Source organism: Pan paniscus, chromosome 2 (genome assembly GCF_029289425.2).
Source record: "Pan paniscus chromosome 2, NHGRI_mPanPan1-v2.0_pri, whole genome shotgun sequence".
NCBI classification, from domain to species: domain Eukaryota; kingdom Metazoa; phylum Chordata; class Mammalia; order Primates; family Hominidae; genus Pan; species Pan paniscus.
Genome location: NC_085926.1, coordinates 11,614,927 through 11,637,625, shown reverse-complemented (window position 1 = coordinate 11,637,625; position 22,699 = coordinate 11,614,927). Strand labels below are relative to the sequence as shown.

Below are 22,699 nucleotides of genomic sequence, written 5' to 3'. Positions count from 1 at the left end.
TGTGCTGGGTGCCTGCCTTCTAAGCGCCTGCTGTCCTCCTCCGGGGTGTAGGGCACTTGAAAGGCCGGCGTTTCTAAGGTTCGGTTCGGCACCGAGTGTGTTCGGATCTCAGGCTGCGGGGGGCGGTGGAGGGGGCTGGACGGGGAGGCAGTGAGGTAGAAACCCTTCCGAGTTTGCTCGTTGCTTGCAACGTACTCGCGCCTTACATTGTTAACTCTTTAAAATGTATGTATTTTTGATTTCCGTTAATATTGTCTTTAGGGGAAGGACTTGTAGGACGCCGGTAAAAGTTGAGCCTCTTTGGGGGAGGGGCTGGTAAGGACTGCACCGTCTACTGTACCCTGCTGTGGGCCACGGCGCCCTGCAGCTCACGGAGGGGGAGCCAAAGTCACAGCGAGTTTTTGTGCTCGCGAGTGAGTGTCCCAAACAGCGGAGAATGTCCCTCTCCCGCGTGGGGCTGGAAGGGCACCGTGTCAGCGAGCACAGGCCGGCTCTTTGTCTCGCTGGCGCTTCCTGTGCAGCCCGGGGAGCGCTGACACTGGGGGGTGTTCCTCGCGCTCTGCTCCCTGTGGGAGCGATTACACAACACCCCGACCCCCAGCCTGCCCTGAAAAAGAGAGAGCCGCGCCGAACTCTTATTTATTACCTCCTACTGCCCGCGAGGTGCTTCCCCCACTGTCTTGTCTTTCCAACTGTCTCTGGTAGCAGTAAGAGAAAAATCTATTTCTTAAGCTCTTGGACATCCTCTACGTGCGATTTGAAAAAGTGGCAATGGCCTGGGTCTGCCGCCGAGAGGCATCTCCGGGGGAGTTCGGCCTGGCAGGAAGAGTGTTTTTTGTTGTAACCACACACACATCCGGGACTCTTCTCTTTCTCATTCAGCAGGAGCAGTTTCCATTTTTTCTCCAATAATACACGGGACATTTCTCTTGAAAAAGAAAACAGTTACAAAAACTTGGGAGGGTGATTCACTTGTATTTTTTTAATCTAAAAACTTCAGGCCTGTTTCCTAATCAGTTGAAAACTTACCCTTTCAAGAGTATTTTTCCCCTTCAAGGAAAAAAAAAACAACAACCCTCATTCACGTTGTTTTTTAAAACTCTATGGATGAGGATCTCATATTTAACGTTTTTTAAAAAGAGTATTTGTTTTTCTTTACTCCTACTAGTTCTTGCTATGAGAATTTTCGTGAATTTCTTTCTTTGCATCTGATGTGTTAAGTAACATCTTGCTTCTGAACTCACTTAAAAAAGGCAGCCGACTTTAGAAAGCCGTAAGCAGCCATTGCTGGGCTTGGTTCCCGTGACATTCACACATTGCAGTCAGGGTTTTGTTTTTGTTGTTTTTTTTTTTTAACCATCCCCGCTTCCCCCAACAAGAAAGAAAAACTTCTGAGGCAATTTCTGTTGTATTGTCTTTGCCAACAAGTAATACGATATTTTAAAAACAAAACATAATGGCCTAAGAGAGAAATATAAGATTGTTAGGAAATTGATACCAGATTAGTTTTTCCTGTCTCCGATTGGTGAGGACCAACTTATGGACAGCGAGCCCAGGTCGAGTTGTTGTGTAGCATGCAACACCCAGGAAACTAGAGTGCTCTGCTCTGCTCTTCTCTCTCGGTATTTGGGAGGAAGAAACTTTGATTTTGAAGATTGAGTAGCTATATGGGATAATGGGCTGAAGTCTGTTTGGTTTAAACATCTGCTCCTATTTTCCTTATTATGAGAGTTAACATTATTTTAACACCAGAATAAATACAGAGGAGAAGGAAAGCACAGCAAAATTTGAGTGGTGTTTATAGTGAATTGTTGATGTCCTAGTGGTTTTCTCAGTGTAAACACTGCACACATCTGGTCTGAACTCCAGAGGGTGTTTTGAAGATGGGCATAAATCATACACGGGATTTTTTTGTAGGAAAAGTTGGAAAGGTTATGGTTCTTTAAAATCCAACACTTGGACTTGGAGAATATTCGTTTTAAACATATCAGCTTCCCAGCATTCCAGGGAAGTTGTTTGGAAAATGGAATGTACTGTTGGTAGGCAGCATTTGATTTCATTTAGGGCACAGTCAAGTTTCATGCCCCTTAAGAATAAGGGACAAATTAATTTTATGACATTTTAGTTTTAAAAATTAAGATGCGCATGGTTAATTATTCTTACCAGCTAAATTATACCATATTCCTTAGTTGTATGAGACATAGCTCTACTCTAAAATAAATCATGTGTCTGGTCTTTTTTTTTTTTTTTTTTTTTTTTTTGGTGATGAAGTCTCGCTCTTGTCCCCCAGGCTGGAGTGCAATGGCGCGATCTCGGCTCACTGCAACCTCCGCCTCCCGGGTTCAAGCCATTCTCCTGCCTCAGCCTCCTGAGTAGCTGGGATTACAGGTGCCTGCCACCACGCCCGGCCCATTTTTGTATTTTTAATAGAGATGGGTTTCACCATGTTGGGCAGGCTGGTTTCAAACTCCTGACCTCAGGTGATCTACCCACCTCAGCCTCCCAAAGTGCTGGGATTACAGGCATGAGCCACCGCACTCAGCCTGTACTGTCTTTCTTAAACCTCTCTTGTGACTTAATACGCAAATCGATCTTTTTAGCCGTTTACCTTGTAGCATACAAGGTCTTCCTTCCTGACTGACTCCATATTGCTTAGATGTGGACTCCCTCCTTGGTAACTGCTTCCTGGCTCCTGCCCTCCACCATAGTTGTCTGCAAGAATAATTGAAAAGAATAAAGGGAAAAAGTTAACCACAATTAGCAGGTTTGGGGTGGGAGAAGGAGACGTTAGGGAGAGGGCCGGAAGAATCGAAGTCTGGCTGACTTCTGGAAGCTAACTAATTCCCTTCACTAATGATGAGCAGATTAGTAGAACTGGGCTTGTGCTATGTGTTCAGAACCTCATGGCTTATTACTACCATACTCAGCAATTAACCACTGCGTCGATCACCCCACTGAATGCTCAGATGATACCCACTTGAAGCCCAGTTTTGCCTCTGTCTCCATGCAAAGGTCATAGGCCAACCCCAGCCCTCATTTTTTCCCTCCTCTGAACACCTGAGAATACCTTACTAGACTGGCGAAAGCCTCGTGAAGGCAGAGCATTCTGTCTTGGTGACCACTGCATCCCTGAATCCTAGCACAGGGTCTGAGTGGGCTTTCAGGAAGTGGTTTAGAATGAAGGCTGACTCAAAAAAAAATCAGTGCAAGCTCTCAATGGCAGCTGTAGTTGCTCCTGTGTAATTTAATACTTGATTATATACTGCCTTGTATTCTCTAATTATTGCAGAGCTATCCAGGGCCTCAGACATCATCTAATACCTTTGCCTTGTTTTCACCAAGGAAAGTGAGGCTCAGAGAGGTAAACTCTGTTTTTCAGAGAGTTGATTTAGTTTATTTAGAAAGTTTGTGGCAGGATTGAATTGAGTTTTGACTCTTCTCTGAATCTTCTATGCCATGCTGCCTCTCCAGAATTATTTCATGTCTTTTTTTTTTTTTTTTTTTTGAGACGGAGTCTTGCTCTGTCGCCCAGACTGGAGTGCAGTGGCGCCATCTCCACTCACTGCAACCTCTGCCTCCCGGGTTCAAGTGATTTTCCTGCCTCAGCCTCCCTAGTAGCTGGGATTACAGGTGCCCTGCACCATGACCAGCTAATTTTTGTATTTTTGGTAGAGGTAGGGTTTCACCATGTTGGCCAGGCTGGTCTCAAACTCCTGATCTCAGGTAATCCGCCCGCCTTGGCCTTCCAAAGTGCTGGGATTACAGGTGTGAGCCACCGCGCCGGGCTTATTTCATGTCTTATCTCCTCATTAGCTCCGTGATGTTAGGGTCATGCCCCGTCCTGGGTGCCCTCAAGGCCTAGCACGGGGATAACACCCTGGATTACAGCACACAGTCGAGCCTCTCCCACTTCTCCTTGCTCTGAAGCCAGTTGCTGGTCCAAATTCCGAGGCTGTTGTGATGTTGGGGAAAGGGTAGGTGAGACACCTCTGAGTGACCGGCCTCGCTGGAAGTTGCTCTTCGTGCTGCTCTGGCACTGGGCTTGCTTTCCTTTTGTCTGCCTGTGCAGAGGAGGAGGCCTGCGTGGATGCCAGCTCCAGAGCCAGTCCCCAGGGAGCAGGGACAGGGACAGGTTAGACCACGGGCTTTCCTCAAGATGGCTGTCGCTGCACTGACATCATCCCTGGGGCTGAGACCTGGGTCTGCCAAGCGTGCCCTGGCTGGCTGGGGCTTTACGCTGCTGGTAGCGATACTTTAATTATGGGTTAAGAGCCATTAGTGTGTAATTTGGTGGAAGAATTCTCTCCTTTTAATTTAATAGCGTGATTTATATTGGGAGAAAGTAGGAATACATTGCATAGTGTGATCCTCTCAAAGCTTAAGAGCGAATTATTCCGACTTCAAGTTTTAGAACGGTTCATTGTTTTAGGCACAGTTATCCCTTGTTTCATCACGGGCAACTTTTAAATTAATTTTCTGGAATGGAAGGGAAGACGCACACTGGAGAGCTGCTGAGTTCAGTGAGACCCTGTGATCTTTTGTTTTCCACCAGTCTAACTACCAGCGGTTGAGTGGAGTCCTGGCTTCATTGTTCTTTGTCTAATGAGCTCAGAGGCATCAGGAAACTTAGGAGGCTTAGGTAGGTGAAAAGGCCACAGCGCAGGGCCATTTCGTACCCTCTCCTGGTCCCCAGCCCTTCATATCAAGTGACGAGCTCTTGATCTGGGATGTATTCCGAGGTAGAACATCTGTAACTGTTTTGCTGTGGAAAGTCATTTTACTTTAGCTTTTTACTTGCAGGAAAGGATAGGGAGTGGGGGCCGGTGGGGGTTAGGGAGGAAGGGGGAGGCAGAGAGAGAGAGAAAGAAACTAGGAGGAGCTTGGTTAGTAAAACATGCCCAGGTGAGCCCAGGAGCTCTGCGAGAGAGCTGGCCCGGCTGGTGTCTTTCTCCTAATTACAATTTGTGAAGGAAGGTGTGATTATACCCTTCCTTCCAGCTCCCACCCTTGTTTCTCAGCCCGCTTCTCGAAAGATTATTGTACTTGGCTGTTTATCTCTTGGAGCCTACACTTGGCTCCTTCTGGAGGCCAGGTTTGTCTTCCTCCCTCCTTCCTCCCTTCCCTATTGTCTGCGTGGCCTTGTATTCCTAGGGTGCCTGGATGTGTTGCTGTGAAGATTTTTTAAAACATGCGGTAAAGATAGAAAGCAATCCTCCTTGGCACGTGAGGAGATTCCAAACTTCTCAATATAGCTTAGTTCTCCCTGACTGTGAGGATGTTGCAGAAAACTGGAATTTTTCAGGAAGAAATTAGATCCAGATTTAGCACTTACGCGTGTACACAAATATATAAAAACAGTCGGACCAGGGAATGTTTCTGGCGATCTTTGTCATCTCAAAGTATCTGATGTTTATTCAGTGGCAGTTTCTATTTAGTGGTATTTATTATTGCACATTGAAGCTCATGGCAACTGTTTTTTAAGACTTGCTCTGCATTGTAGTCCAAAACAGTTTTCTCTCCGTCTTTTATTTTTTAATGAACTCATGTGTCATTTCCCACCCCCCAACTCCACAACAAAATCCTAACCGTGGTTGCTTATTTTTAAAAGCAGGGCCTGAAAATGATTTTGCTTTCTTCATTTGCTCTCTTTTCCTTTCTGAATGTTACATGTTCTGTAAGTTCGAAGGAATTATTTCTGTCACTTTGCTTTGCTGTCTTGCCTTTTCTGCATTGTTGTTTAATTCTGTTGATTGTTTTAATTTCAAGGTATTATGTATAGAATGTTTTAATCCTATCAGTGTGAATCATGACTAGTTGAAAGAATGTTTATTTATTCTAAAGAAAATAGAGAGTCTATTCTTAAAAGTCCTCTTTAATGTGTTGCTATGCATAGGATCGCTCCAAACTCTTAATACTTCACTCTTTTGTTTGCAAAGAAGTCTGTAAACATGACAAACTGAAATATATCTAGTAAGTGATTAGAGAAAACTTAGTACTAGTACCATTTTGTTATCCCAAATCCATTCTGTTATTAAACATTTATGGAATGCCTATACTAAGGAATGTATTAGGGATCGATCTCTCAGCATGTTTTATAATGAAATATACATACAGAAAAGTGTATAAAAATGTGTATTTTATGGTTAGAGAAATGAACAACCCGGTGACTAGGGCCAGGTCAAGAAATAGTAAATCGCCCCTTCCGGGTATTATCTTTTGATCAGGTCCCTCCCAGCCCCAAGAGATCACCACAGTTGTAACTTGCTTTTCTTTATACCTTTACTGCCGTGTGTCTAGTTCTAAACAAATTCTAGCTTTTTTTTTTTTACCCTGTGTAGTGAGATGCCTGTATGCCTTCTTTTGTATCTTTTTTGTGAGATCTTTTAAAGTAGTGCACACATCCTGAGAGGTTGTTTTCTCCATGTGAAGCCAGCATCTCTTCGAGTGTGAGAACTCTTGGCTGTGGGATATACAGACATTATATACAGATAATATATGTCCCAGCTTCCCTTCTCATTCATCTGTAGCTCCACTGTTTATTAAACAGAGTTGGTGATACTTTGGGAAGAACTTTTTTTTCAGTTAGTATTTTGTTCACATTCTTCATCACCTGTTGAAGCCCTCCCACCATCCTTGGTGTAATGGAAAACTAGGAGAAAATTCTGCACAATTTTGGAGAATGCAACATGGGGGACACTTCCGGAGATACATAGCTTACTTAGGGTCTGAACAGCGACTTTCCTGCTGCATTAATAAGCAATTTGCTTAAAGGCTGAGATGTGTTACAAGTCAACTTTGTTGCTGTGCCAGGTTTCTTTGGATCTTAATCCAGGGACTTTTGGATACATAGAAAAAGCTTAAATTGCTCCAGTATCCAAACAATACCCTATATTGTATAGAGATGGCTGTTAGAGAGCAGCACGTTTCTAAAACAATACTCTGCATTATGCACCATCTAAAATTGTGAATGAAAAAGAATTACTCATGTATTGCTCTTGATTTTTATTTTATATCTGTTTTGCATGAAAATAGTTGCCTGTTAATTCTTCTTGGCTAATGATTTGATTTTAATAGAGTGAATTCCAGACTCTAATGGTTTGATGCAGATGTACTCTGCCAAGCAATTTAGCAAAGTTGTTTACACTACCCATAATCCAGCTGGAAGACTCTACACTTCTTCCCTGATAACAGTTAAGGGAGTGATGAGTGCAAGTTTCTGGACATTTTCCCCTTAGAAAATAAATGCATCTTCCATTATGTGGCAGTACTATGAACGCGACAAGAGATTAATTTAAAATTCTATTTTAATGTCAGCAGTTTTTTTCTTTACCCATGTTCTTCCATTCTTACTACGCAAGTCCTTTTAAACTATTGTTTTTCTGATGAGCCACTGATAAACTATTGGCTGACCCCAGAAAGAACCTTTGTTTTATTTTCCTGCTGAAAAGTTATGACCTCTTTGCTAATGCTTAAAATCACCCACGAGAATGATCTGGTTCGCTGTTTAAGGAATATGTAATAGCAGCTGTGCCAGGCTTTAAGTTCTACCGACTAGAAAGTAAAGGGAATGGAAAATAGCTGTCATTCTCAGTATAAACCGTATGTGCAGTTTTCTAGCACAGCTCTGCTGAATTCAAAATTCGGAGCAGTTAACACCAGTTTCTGGAGACCAGGCTGGGAGGCTTTTTTCTGTTAGAGGCTTCATACCAATAAAAGAGGGCTGATACTGGTAGGGGACAAGGTAAAGTTCCAGAACTCACAGTGGACATCGAGCATTGCGCTCTTGGTGTTGGATACAGTGCATACAGTATTTGGTTCTATATTTTGTCCAATAAAGAGAGAGTGAGTGGGAGAGGACCTTCTTGTGGAGCTGGAAGAATCTGCTCTATATCTCCTTTAAGGAGAAAATAAAAGAACCACATGTTGCTTCCCTGCCTGCAAGCTCTTCTGAATTCATCACCATTCATGTTCCTTCCTTCAGGGGAAATGAAGGCAGATTGTTCTGTTGGTGCTCACAGATCTCTTTCTGTTCTGATACCCTCCTCTTCCTCTCCTGCTTCTTTCTCTTCATCATGTGCTCCTATACAAGTCTCTCCTAACTTTAAAACAAAAACAAACCCTTCCCTAAATCTTGTGTTTGTTCCAGCCATTAGACTGTATCATCCTTGCCATCCACATTATTGGAAGAAGGCCAGCTCACCTCTACTCCCTTTCTGCCCTTTCCCTCTTAATCTGCTGTCCTCTGATTTCTGCTCCCACAACTCTGTTGAATTTGTTCCGGACACAGTCACTAAATGATATCCTAGGGGCAAGTTCAGTCTTTTTTAGTCTTTACCTTAGTCTCTTTATGCCATGCAATACTGACTTTTTACAAATTCTTAAAATTCTTGCCTCCCTTTGCTCAAATACTGAGTCCTGGCCAGGGGCGGTTGCTCACGCCTGTAATCCCAGCACTTTGGGAGACTGAGGCAGGCAGATTGCTTGAGCTCAGGAGTTTGAGACCTGCCTGGCCAATGTGGTGAAACGCCGCCTCTACTAAAAATATAAAAATTAGCCAGGCGTGCTGGTGCGCAATCCCAGATACTCGGGAGGGTGAGGCAGGAGAATCACTTGAACCTGGGAGGCGGCGGTTGCAGTGAGCCAATATCATCCCCCCGCACTCTGGCCTGGGCAACAGAGTGAGACTCGGTCTCAAAAGAAAAAAAAAAAACCTGAGTCCGCATTCCTTCAGGAATAAGGTGCTGGTGCACATATGGTGAGCAACACCAGTGAAGAGGGGCTTGATGGAGCTCCTCGGGGTGCGTAGGCGGGCATAAAAGGGTGACGCAGGCTGATGAGCACTAAAAACAAACTTTTGTCACAGTTTGAGAATGGACTGGAAGGGAATAAGAGATGAAATAGTAATAGGAGAGGATGTGAACCTGGTGCACTGGCTTAGGCAAGAGATAGGGGTAAGGCAAATTCTGACGGTGGCCACAGAGGAAAGCAGTGGATAGACGTATGAGATCCTTAGGGGGGAGGAGCCTGGCAGGGATTGGTGATGGATTGAACAGCGGATGAGGGAGAGGACGTAGGAGACACTAAGGGTGCCTCCCAGGTTTCCAGCTCCTACAAGCGGATGGGTGGTGCTGCCATCTGCAGAGACAGGAAACACAGGAAGAGGACTAGGTTCTGGGGTGAGCTCATAGGCTTAGCTTCGGCTGCGTTGAGTTTAAAGGCTCTGAGATTTCGAAGAAGAGATAAATAATAGAAAGTTGGGTATATGGTTCTAGAGCTCAGGAGAGGCTGCTGCTGGAGATATTTGGATAGAGAATACTTGAAGCTTTGAGTGAGCGTGGTCACCTGGGGCAAAGGGTGGAATAGGTTGAAGAGGTCCTGGGAACTCCTCTCTTACGAGGTCTCCATTAATTTTCCTCTTAATTGCTAAAATAATCTCTAAACTGCTCCCTGCCTCTAATCTCATCTTCTTCTAGGTTTACATCTGTAATATTACCAGAATATCATTCCGGCTTACCTCTTCAGCCTTACTTACCATGTTCGCTCACACCCTGCAGTCCACATAACGTGAAACTGCTTCCTGTGAGTAAGCCCTTTTGCCTCTATCTGAAATCTCCCTGTTCCTTTCTCGTGGCTCCTATTAGTCCCTCAAGGGCAAGGGCTTCTTCTGGAAAGTGACCCTCCTCTCCTCTGCCTTCTTTTCTTCATCTTTTTTTTTGTTTTTTGAGACGGTGTCTTGCTCTGTCGCCACGCTGGAGTGCAGTGGTGCGATCTCGGCTCACTGCAACCTCCGCCTTCCAGGTTCAAGCGATTCTTCTGCCTCAGCCTCCTGAGTAGCTGGGACTACAGGTGCGTGCCACCACACCCAGCTAATTTTTTTGTATTTTTAGTAGAGACGGGGTTTCACAGTGTTGGCCAGGATGGTCTTGATCTCTTGACCTCGTGATCTGCCCGCCTTGGCCTCCGAAAGTGCTGGGATTACAGGTGTGAGCCACTGCTCCCGGCCTTCCTCTGCCTTCTTGGAGGGATTAGGTGTTTGTATTTTCATGGCACGCTGTGCATACTTCTGCCATGGAATTTATCTCGCTGTGTTACCCCCCTCCTCTGTCTGGCTTACTCTAATTTCTGGGAGGACTAGGATTTTGTCTTGCAGCTCCTTGTTCTTCACACCAGGCAAGCGTTGTCTCCTTATGAATGACTCCAGTGTCTTTTGACTAAAGATAAACATTGAAATTGCGTGACTAGCCCAAGGATACTCAGCGAGTTGGTGATACAAGTGAGTTTCTTAATTCTTAGAATACTGTTCTTAGAGGCAGGAAAGATAGCTGGGAAAAGGAGGAATATTAATAAGAGGGGAAGAGAGAGAAGAAAAACTCTTTAGGACTTAGCTTCTGTAGGAAAACATTTGAAGTTGGCTGCTTGATTACAGATAGCTGCCCTTGTTCGCCTTGCTTTCTAGTTACTTGACTTTGGACAGTCTGCTAAACGAACTGATCACTGATGGGAAAATATTTAATACCCATTATGTGCCAGGAACTGTTTTACGTGCTGGGGATATGGCTGCTAGCAAAACAGACAGCAAGATCCCTGACTTTATGGAGTGTATGTTCTAGCAGGGGAGACAGATGAGCAACAGGGAAATAAAGAAGATAATTACAGGTTATGAAGAGTCTTATGCCAGGTTGATGTCTGTTAGCTGATTTACTGTTCAGAGTGACTATATCCAAACATGAAAAGGAACTGCTTTTATTTTCAAACTTCAGAATATGAATTTGAGAGGATGATTTATTTTCCCCATGGTCTTCTGAAGGATTTTAAAGTACATTAAGGAAACTTGCAGAAAATTTCTTTGGAATCTTAGAAGTGTGGGATTTTTTTCCTTGATCTGTTAACTATGGCCAGAGTCGGACTGCCTCACTCCATTGTATCTGTCAGTATACTGGGAACTAGCATTTATTGAAGCGTTGTTAGCCTTTTTTAAAAAGAAAGATGAAATGGTTTGTCTTGGGTCTTAATAGGAATGAAATATACGTAGAACTTTTAAATTCAGTGAATTTTATTTTATTTTTTTTATTTTTGAGACAGAGTGTTGCTCTGTCACCCAGGCTGGAGTGCAGTGACACAATCTCAGCTCATTGCAACCTCTGCCTCCTGGGTTCAAGCCATTCTCCCGCCTCAGCCTCCCAAGTAGCTGGGACTACAGGTGCGTGCCATTACACACGGCTAATTTTTGTATTTTTAGTAAGGCAGGGTTTTACTGTGTTGTCTGGGCTGGTCTTGAACTCCTGACCTCAGGCGATCTGCCTGCCCAAAGTGCTGGGATGACAGGTGTGAGCCACTGCGCACGGCCAAGTTCAGTGAATTTTAAAAGGCTTAAGAAATTGATGGATTAGTTGTATGTTCTGAAAATACTGTGGTCAGACCTAACGCTGCCCTGAATAGGACAGACACTACAGTGCTCCAAGGGGGATTTCTGATGATGGGCTCTGACCTCATGATAGTGGAGTACTTCGTGAGGGCTAGATAAAATGCAAACCTTGGGCTTAATTGGGATAATGGACTGGGATTTTCCACTTGTTTTGTTTTCTTTCTTCCTTTATTTTTATTGAGGCATAATTAATTATGATGAACTCCTAAGGGTATAGCTTTGTAAATATTTTCCCCCCATGTTTTGTCAAACATAAAATTAGATCAAGTTAGAGTTTTAAGTGTTTCTCATACATACAAGAGGAGAGTTCATGGACTGGGAGACCTCAAACCCAAAAATGTCACAGTCTCACTTTATAGCAGTTACGGTGCAGTTTAGAGCATAAAGGAGGAATGATCTGACCTTTTCCATGAACGGCTGTCATGTATAGATCCTTAAGGCAGACAGCTGTTTAAGCTGATTTGTTGTTAGTTGATGGGTTTGATCCTTATCAAACCTTATTTTTGTCCTTATCTGCTGATAAGGACAAAAAACTCAGATTTGTGTTTCTTTTATATTTAGGTTTAGTGTTTGGGGAAATCAGGATGACTTAAGTTTTGGTTATGAGTGGTTGGCCTTGGGCTGTCTAAACTGTGGCCTCCATTATTCTGTATTTATTGTTAACAGTCTTTTTGACTGGGGCTGACTACCCAGATCAAGAGGGAGAGCATTCTCATCGCCCCTGAGCCTCCTCGAGCTTCCTTACCAGTCAGTACGCACATCCCCCAAAGAGAACCACTGTTTTGGCTTCTGCAGTTATAGATTAGGTTGGCCTGGTCTTGAATGTCCTATAAAGTAATTTGGATCCAGCTTCTTGTGCCTAACATAGTGTTTTTGAGATTCATGCATGCTCCTGGAGTAGTTTGTTCTTTGGCATTGTCGTCTTATGCGTATACCACAATTTGCTCATCTCTTCTGAACTTGATGGATGATGTTTTAAGTTTCCGGTTTTCAACTGTAATGAATGAACTTGCTCAGAATTGTTTATTGTGGTCAAGTATATATATAACATAAAACGTATTATTTTAACCATTTTAAGAGGTACACTTTGTTGTACAGTCTTCGAACATTTTTATGCAAGCTTTTTGTGGACATATGTGGTCATTTCTTTTGGGTAAATACTTAGTGGAATTGCTGGATTATTGGGTATGTTTAACTTTTTAAGCAACTGCACAACTGTTTTCCAAAGTGGTTATAACATCTTACTCTTCTACCAGCAGTGTATAAGCATTTCAGGAACTCTACATCTTTATTTATTTTTTTATTTTTTATTTTTGAGACGGAGTTTCACTCTTGTTGTCCAGGCTGGAGTGTAGTGGCGTGATCTTGGCTCACTGCAACCTCCGCCTCCTGGGTTCAAGTGATTCTCCTCTCTCACCCTCCCCAGTAGCTGGGATTACAGGCGCCCGCCACCACGCCCGTCTAATTTTTTGTGTTTTTAGTAGAGCCGGGGTCACACCATGTTGGACAGGCTGGTTTCGAAGTCCTGACCTCAGGTGATCCACCTGCCTCGGCCTCCCAAAGTGCTGGGGTTACAGGTGTGAGCCACCACGCCCGGCCAGGAACTCTAAATCTTTACCAATAATTGATATTGCCAACTTGTAAAATTTCAGTTCTGGTGGGGATTTATGGACAATATTAAGGTGCTGCTCATTGTTAACTTGTAATTCATTACTTATTGGAATGCCTATTATGACACTGTTGATTGGTACTATGTGAAAAAAAGATATATTCCGTACTTTTGGCAAGTTTATTGTCTAAATTAGAGGCTGGAGTATGTATATTTCTTGCCTAATTTCATGGCAGAGGTAGTGATTTTGGTATTGTCAGGGGAGGGGTTGTTTTTCCAAATGGGTAAATCTAAGCCATGGAAACCAGCAGGCAGCCAGATAGAGGGATGTGAAAAAACACCAACGTGGCACAGAAGACTCTTTTTTGAGAACACTTTCCTTTAGCTTAGTGTAGCTTTGCTTTATTTCTTATTTGGTAGTGGTTCATCCAACCACTGGCCTGTTAAAATAAAGCTCAAGGATTAAGCTCTCGTAACTCCAATTTGATTTATCTTCTGGTTTGCCAACTATTCCCTCTTTAGATTCTTTTAGTTTTTTCTCCCATTTGGAATGCCCTTTCTACTCCTTTCCAGCTACGTGGATTCTTTTTTTTTTTTTTTTTTTTTTTGAGACCGGTCTCGCTCTGTAGCCCAGGCTGGAGTGCAGCGATCTCATCTCACTGCAACCTCCGCCTCTGCCTCCCGGGTTCAAGTGATTCTCCCACCTCAGCCTCCCGAGTAGGTGGGATTACAGGCGCTTGCCACCACACCTGGCTAATTTTATGTGTTTTTAGTTTCACTGTGTTGGCCAGGCTGGTCTTGAACTCCTGACCTCAGGTGATCCACCTGCCTCTGCCTCCCAAAGTGCTGGGATTACGGGCGTGAGCCCCCAGTTCCAGCCCCAGCTATGTGGATTCTACGTATCTTTCAAGGTGTGGCCCAACCTCGTTTTATGAAACTTTACCTGGAAGATCTTATAGGCAGGAATTGGACCTTAACCCTTTTTTTTTTTTTTAATCTACATGTTTTGGGAAGAATATCTCTTCTTATTGTCTGCTTTTATTTTTGAATACCAAAGAAATATAGAGAATTGTAGAATCTTTTAAAAACACAGGCATGTATAAAGAATAGGAAAAGATTGGCTACACCCCAGAAACAACCATATTGCACTATTGATTTCAGTGTTTTCTCCTGAGTATTTATAATTTAACACAACCAAAATCATAGTGTGTTTAAAATTTTATATTCTGAATTTTATTTCATTCAGTATTGTGAAAATTGTCTTTGGTTTTGAAATTCTACAAAAAATCATTAATGTCTGCTTATTTTTCCTATAGCTATGGCATCATTTATGCAAACACCTCTCTGTAGTTGGTCATTAAGGATATTTCCTATGTTTGAAAGGTCTTAATAGATTATGGAAGTGCCTATTTTACTGCATGCTAATCAGCATGCTTTCCCCAAAATCTTTGGCAATTGTTTGGTCCAAAGTAGTATCTCATATTTAAATTTAAAGTTATTAGCAGTGAGATTGATTTTTTTGTTTTTGTTTTTGTTTGAGACAGAGTCTCGCTCTGTCACTCAGGCTGGAGTGAAGTGGCACGATCTCGGCTCACTGCAAGCTCTGCCTCCCGGGTTCACACCATTCTTCTGCCTCAGCCTCCCGAATAGCTGGGATTACAGGCGCCCGCCACCACGCCCGGCTAATTTTTTGTATTTTTAGTAGAGACGGGGTTTCACCGTGTTAGCTAGGATGGTCTTGATCTCCTGACCTCATGATCCACCCGCCTTGGCCTCCCAAAGTGCTGGGATTACAGGCGTGAGCCACTGTGCCCGGCCGAGATTGATTAATTTTTAAATGCTTATTAATTTTTCATATTTGGGAAAACATTTAAACTTTTTTTGATAAATTTTATTTTTTAGTCAACACATTGTATCTATTTTTAGGGTACAATTCGATGTTTCTTTTCTTTTTTTTTTTTTTTGAGACGGAGTTTCACTCTTGTTGCCCAGGCTGGCTTGCAATGGCACGATCTCGGCTTACTGCAACCTCTGCCTCCCGGGTTCAAGCAATTCTCCTCCCTCAGCCTCCCAAGTAGCTGGAATCACAGGCATGCACCACCATGCCTGGCTAATTTTGTATTTTTAGTAGAGACGGGGTTTCTCCATGTTGGTCAGGCTGGTCTCGAATTCCCGAACTCAGGTGATCTGCCCACCTTGGCCTCCCAAAGTGCTGGGATTATAGGCGTGAGCCACCGTGCTGGGCCAATTTGATGTTTTAATACATATTTATGTTGTATAATGATCCAGTCAGTGTAGTTCTTGTATTCATTACCTTATCATTTATTTGTGGTGAGGGCCTTCAGAAGCCTCTCATGTAGCTATTTTAGAATGTGCAATATTTTACTGTTAACCATAGTAATCCTCCTATGCACTAGAGCAGCAGAATTTATTCCTCCTATCTAAAGTAACTTTTGTACTTTAACCTTTTAAAATGTCAGTGCCTAGCAAGATGCTTTGTCCTCCTTCAATGTGTGATACGTTTATATCATCCTCTTTTGAATTTCTGTTGAGTTTATAGTCTGTAATATACATTTGGCAGTTATATCACCTTGTATTTTATTGTCTTTAATGTAAATGTGACTGATGAAAAGCAAACAAATGTAACAACCTACACATCTAAATAAGTAATAGTTACCTTGGACAATTACACATTTAACGTAATACTGCGATGATCTTATTCTCAGAACATTGATTTTTTTTTTTTTTTTTTTTTTTGAGATGAAGTTTCACTCTTGTCACCCAGGCTGGAGTGCAATGGCATGATCTTGGCTCACTGGAACCTCTGCCTCCTGGGTTCAAGCGATTCACCTCCCTCAGCCTCCTGGGTAGCTGGGATTACAGGCGCCTGCCACCACGCCCGGCTAACCCACGCCCAGCTAATTTTTGTTTTTTTTAGTAGAGACGGGGTTTCACCATGTTGGCCAGGCTGGTCTTGAACTCCTGACCTTAGATGATCCAACTGCCTCGGCCTCCCAAAGTGCTGGGATTATAGATGTGAGCCACTGCGCCTGGGCACATTGATGATTTTCTAACCAGTGGCCAGTAATTTAAAAACCGAGAGAGAGAGAGAGAGTGCGTGTGTGTGTGTGTGTGTGTGTGTGTGTGTGTGTGTGTGTAAAACAAACACAGTGCTTACTCCTTGCCATACTTATACGTAAGTATGCCTATAAAGTGAAGAGCTAGTTTTTTCTCTGTCATTCTGAAGCCAGTTCCACAAGTGGAGTTTGCAAGTGTCTTTTAATCAGTGGCAATTTTATTTGGAATAGGGTCAAGTCATTCTAGTATGACTACCTTTAAGTGATAACACTCGTTTGCATGTTTGCCAAAAAATAATCCAGTTTCACTGCCCCCCACCCCCACCCCCAGCCACCCTATCTAAAATATGAATTCCTTGAGGGCAAGACATCTACCATCTCTTGTGCATCCCTTCTACCATTAGCACTTCTCTGTATCGTGCACATGATTTGAGATCCTAGAGCTCTTTAGAGGGCTGAGACACTTTTGGTTATCATGCTAGGAAGACTGGCTTTGCCTTCCTAGTGCTTGTCTTCCTTTGTTTAGCTTTGCAAACCCATTTATATCACATGGAGTAATGGGCTGTTTGGGAAGTTTCAGCCAACTGTTCTTTACTTCATTTTATGGATGATGTGATACCCATTTTGTCTGTAAGTGGCTTTCTGTAGAATGAATGCCCCATTCTCATTGAAGAGGTGGGATAACCATAGCTCTTAGCCACCACAATGTGTTTAGAGCACTGTTCAGGGAATAGTCATGGTACCTTCAAATATTACTGCCTTTAAAGGTAATGAAATCTCCAGCTCTGCCAGATCTTTTGTGTCATGAGAAAAAACCAAAAACAACTTAGTTCCTGCCCATCCAGGGCTTATCTTTGAAGTAACAAGAGGAGAATGAAAGACTTGAAGAACAGAGTGGCACTTGGATACATTTCCACCCACACAGGTACTTGTTTTGTTTTGACTTTGTGTGGTCTGTTTGTGTGCTTGCAGTGTATTTTTTTGGAAAGGTTGTGTCTTTGAGTTCAAAAGAATTTCCTTTCCGTATTTGATTCAGCTTCCGTATTTGGTTACCACTGCAGTTGTGACAGTTGCTTGACTAATTTTTGCAATGCCCAGGGCTCATTGAGATTCTTGGAAAGGTGAAAAGCCACCATATTTACTCTCTCCAGTGTTGGCTCTCTTTCTGCTATAGCTTTTAAAAGATGATAGTTTCTTTAAGTTAATATTTTTAACAGCTTTGCTGAGATATAATTCGTACACCATGCCATGCATTCGTTTAAATTATACAATTTAATGGTATTTAATATATTCACAGAGTTGTACAGTTATCACTGGGATCAAAGTTTAGAACATTTTCATCACTCCCGGAAGAAACCTTGACCCGTTTCACTCTCCGTTCCCCCGTCCTGCTGGTCCCTGGCAGCCACAGATCTACTTTCTGTCTGTCTATATAGATCTGCTTATTCTGGGCATTTCATATAAATGGAATAATACAACATTTGGTCTTTTGTTACTTCATTCCTTTTTATTGCTGAGTAGTAGTTCCTTGTATGGCTGTACCACATTTTATTTACCAAAAAAAAAATGTTTTTAAAGAAGCAGTACTAGCTCCTGGATAAAGGTTGGGTTGAGCAGTTACACAGACTACAATGCCTTCTTCACTAATCTTTAGCTGTGAAAAAGGAAGAGAAAAACATGCCATTTTGTTTGCTGATTTGCACTTGAACCCCAGCAAAATGTCATGGTCCTAACCCTCTGGTGTAACCTGTCTGGAGCAATAGCATGGTTTATTTTTAGAATCTGAGTGACATTTTCTGTTTGGTAATCTGTCTAATTTCAGATGGAGCTATAGATATGGATATAGATAAAATTTGGCATTTTCAAACTTGTACTTTCAAAGACTTTAGAACCAAATGTCATTCAGCTGAAACCATAATGTATTATAAACTACGTCTTCTAGAGTTTTGTTGTCATAGAGTCAGATGAGATGCCAAATGCTAGCAATCCTATGTAGGAGGCCTACTATTAGGATTTAAAAGAAGTGGACTGCCAGAGATGAATTATGTGACACAGATGCTAACATCTAGTTATTATGAGTGATCCATTCTGTCATGAGGTAGCACTTGAAAAACAATCTGGGACAAAAGAACAGGCCTCTGGCACTACTGAATTTTTGGAGAGAGAAACCTTTAGAAGTTAGCATGTGGTTCTTTCTGGACATGTTCATTGCCTTAGTTCTTCTTTTGCAAATATTTTGTAAATATTCATGAAGTGAAATGAGATGTTTGAGAAGGCAGATCTGCAGATCCCCTAAAGAGCATTGTCAGTTATGCTGGGCTGTTCCTACCCTATCCCTCTGTTTACCTGCGGCGGCCTCTCAGAGCGTGATCGTGGTGGCTTTGTGGTGGTTTTAAATGTAATCGTGAGAAGCTAGCTCAGAGAATGCTAGCAGTGTTCCTTCGGATCAAGTTGAGACTAGCTGGTACAGTTAAGCCTAAGTTTCTTTTTGTTTCTTTCCTTGCCCCTCTCATTTTTCTAGACTTTGAGAAATTTACAGTTTGGTAGTTAAGGACTATGTTTGCAAGCCTAATTCAAAGCTTTTGGGGAATGAGTTGTTTTGTTGTGCAAAAGACAAATAGGAAGTATATGACTGTATGCCTTATAGGGGTAGAAGGCAGCAGATAGTATAGCTATTTTCCATATGGGGAAACTGAGGCATGGGAGGGTCACTTAATGAAGTCCCTGATCTCTCAAGAGGCAAACATTAAAAAAAAAATTAGAGAAAGGCGTCATTGTTTGAAAATAGAGGTGAGCCCTCCTAAAGCTGGTCTTGAGCTGTTTCACGTGTTAGTGCTGGCAGGAGGTAACCAGGACGGCCTAAATCTTGCTTTCTGAAACTCGTTCATCAGGCATTTCCTGAGTGGATGTGAGCACTGAGATACATCATCAGTTCTCCCATGTGCCACGTCGCTGCTGACACGTCCTTAGAAATGTCTGATGTGGTGTTGGCTGATCTTGGTATTGATCAGTTGTGAAAGTGGAAGAGGCATGAGAAGAGACACCTCCTTGGGGCATGCTAAAATGACATATCGTGGGGGTCCCTGGACAACTTTTTATTAGGACCGGAGCCAGACCTAGGAATATGTGTTTTAAATAAGTCTCTTAGGTGATTCTGACGTAGGTCATCCAGGAACTCACTTTGGAAAGCATTGTACTAGACATGAAATAGGAGTGGCTGGATGAAAAACAATAAGGAAAAATTGCCCCGGTGCTGTGGCTCATGCCTGTAATCCCAGCACTTTGGGAGACAGAGGTGGGAGGATCACTTGAGCCCAGGAGTTCGAGACCAGCCTGGGCAACACGATAAAACCTCATCTCTACAAAAAATACAAAAAAATTAACCAACCGTGGTGGAGGGCGCTTGTAGTCCCAGCTGCTCGGGAGGCTGAGGTGGGAGGATCACTTGAGCCTGGGAGGTTGAGGCTGCAATGAATTATGATGGCACCACTGCACTCCAACCTAGGTGACAGAGATCCTGACTCAAAAAAAAAAAAAGGAAAATTTTCACAGATTGGTGAAATTAAACTGAGAACCCCTTTTGCTTTACATATGAGCTCAGCAGAGCCTTTAAATCACGATCAGGTTTAATTTACTATCTAATTTTCAGAAATACATTTGTCACCTGCAGACAGTTAGACCTAGGCAGTTGTAGAAATTTTCAGCATTCCCAACTTACAGAAAACCCTGACAGAAAGAATACACAGCTGACCCTTGAACAATACCATCTGAACTTCGAGGGTCCACTTCGACTCAGGATTTTTTTTCAACCAATTGCAGACAGAAAATATCGCAGGATGTGAAACCCATGTGTGTAGAGGCCCAGCTTCGCCTATAAGCGGGCTCTGCAGAGTGGACTTTGAGACTTGGGTATGTGTGGATTTTGCCATTGGTGGGATTCCTGGAACCAATCCCCTGAGTATATATACCAAAGGATGACTAATTTCTCTTTAGTATACAACACCTAATTTTCACTCTGCTGAAAATAAAATCCTTTGCTGCTTCTGTTCCATGGGCTCTTCCTTCTGTTCCTTCCAGCCAGTCGACAGAGCCTTGATGTGATCCCAGTGGATGACCTGTTAACTTAGTGAGGGGCCTTGATTCTGTGTGGGTTCCTGTGGATGCTAGGATTTGGATATGTATGAGGTGACATCACTTTCTCCTCTGTCACCACCATTGGAATCCATAACTAAAAGGTGGATGGTGAGTAGCCATCCACCTTTGGCAAGAAAGGTTGCTACCTCAGCTATTTAAGATATTTGCTCAAATACCAAGTATGTAAGTAAATGGGTAATTCCAAGCTGGAACAGCCCAAGGAAGCGTAAGAAAGGAAATACAAGAGCCTTTCCAGGCTTCAGTTCTCAGTCCAACAGATGGAAGCCTCTCAGTTACATGAGCTCACATCTGTCTCTCTGATTTGACAGAGCTCGTGCCATCAAAACTGGAATTGCTAATTCTATAATCCCTCGAAAGCATAATTGAAGTGAGACTGACAAAGAGCTACACCCTAAAGGTTAATGGTGCAGAGAGAATAAGGGGCCTAGAGAACTAATCATGAAATATAAATGTCAGTGACTGCAAACCACTCATCCATTTAATTTGCTAGAAGTTAATATAGTCTTGTAGACCCCAAATTAAAATGTTTCAGTTTTGCTTTATTTCTTCATTACTCTAGTCCCCATTGACCTTGTGTCAAGACGGAAACAATTGAGGAGCATTCTAGCATGGGAGCAGTTTTAACAATCATTGTCAGCATGGCTTTAAAGAAAATAGGCTGGCCAAACACACATTAGGTTCTGCCATCTAGTAATGGTATGATTTTTTTTTTTTGTAAAAACCATTAAAATAAGGCATTGGGAAGACAGATTGAATTTCTGAAATGCCAGAATGTCAGTGGTAAATATCACTGTTATTTATTATCCAGGAGTTTGCTACCCAGCTATAGGTGGTGGGTATTTAGCAATGGCTGGGGCTTCAGCATAGGCTGGCCTATCAAGAAACAGGATGGGAAGATAATGGCATTTAGAAGAACATTGGTAATCAAATTCGTAAGCTTTGTAAAAGATGTAAGATGAAGGTTAGGTTTTTGTAAAGGTTTCTTGTTGGTATCTCTGAAGGCTGTAGGTAACTATAATAATAGATTTGAAGGAAAAGACAACTCACAGAATGGGAAAATATTTTTATAAATCATGTGTCTGAGAAGGGACCTGTATTAAGAATATGTATAGAACTCTTACATCTCAACAGTACAAAGGCAGATAATCCTATTTAAAAATGGGCAAAAGATTTGAGTAGACAATTCTCCAAAGAAGATAAATGGCCAAGAATTGCAGAAAAATATCCTCAACATCATTAGGAAAATGAAAACCAAAACCACAGTGAGGTCTGCCTACTATGGATGGTTGAAATAAAAAAGACAATAACAAGTGTTGGTGAGGATGTGGAGAAATTGGAATGCCTCATACGTTGCTGGTGGGAATGTAAAATGGTGTAGCTGTTTTGGAAACAGTTTTGCAGTTGCTCGAAATGTTAAACATAGAGTTACCATTTGACCCAGCAATTCTACTCCTAGGTACATACTGGAGAATTGAAAACATCCCTGTAAAAATCTGTCCACAAATGTCCATAGAAGTATTATTTATAATAGCCAAAAAGTAGAAGCAATCCAAATACCCATCAGCTGATGAATGGATAAAATGCGGTCTCTCCATACGATGAAATATTATTTGGCAATATGAAGAAATATAGTACTGACATACTATCAACATGGATGAACTTTTAAAACATTATGAGTGAAAGAACCAGACACAAAAGACACCAAATCATTATATGATTGAGTTTATATGAGATGTCTGGAATCGGCAAGTCTATAGAGACAGAAAGTAGGTTAGTGGTTGCTAGGCATTGGAGAGAGGAGAATATGGGGAGTGACTGCTAATGGGTATGGGTTTCTTTTCGGGGTGAAGAAATGTCCTAAAATTAGATCATGGTGATTGTTGCACAACCCCACGATTATAAACACATTGAGTCAGACACTTTAATGGGTGAATTATATGGCATGTGAATTATATGTCAATAAAGCTATTATAAAATTTGGAGACTTAATGTGGAGAATATTGTTGCTCCATTCATTCCATTCTTTGCAAAGTTCTTTGTGTGTGTGTGCATTTGCTTACATTAAAATATTGTGCAAAGTATTAGCTCAATTATAAACCTTACTAATGGCACCTATCGGTCATTCAGAGAACACCTGAGTGCCAGGCTTTGTGTCTGGTGGTAAGGGGCATTCACTGCTGCTCTCTGGACACCCCACCCAGGGCCCTTCTTGAGGAGCTGACAATCTGGAATTGTTGTTTTCTTTATAATCAGTACTAGCTATCTTACAAGAAGCAAACTGACATCCTACGTGTACGTTCAGATGATCTTTACAGAGAATGATATGTGCACACAGGGTGGGACGGTCGGGTCCTGGGGGTGAGAGGGAAGGAGGGGATGGAATTCCAGGTGGAGGCGGTCAGCAAGGGCCCAGGACAGAGATGGCCAAGGGGA

The 22,699-nt window shown here is 42.4% G+C and overlaps 1 protein-coding gene across 4 annotated transcripts in view; it reads left to right on the top strand.

Annotated features, from left to right (window-relative positions):
• The window catches only part of VGLL4 (vestigial like family member 4), a 165,983-nt gene that overhangs the window by 78,279 nt on the left and 65,005 nt on the right, over positions 1-22,699 (top strand). The gene's annotated exons all lie outside the window — the stretch shown is intronic.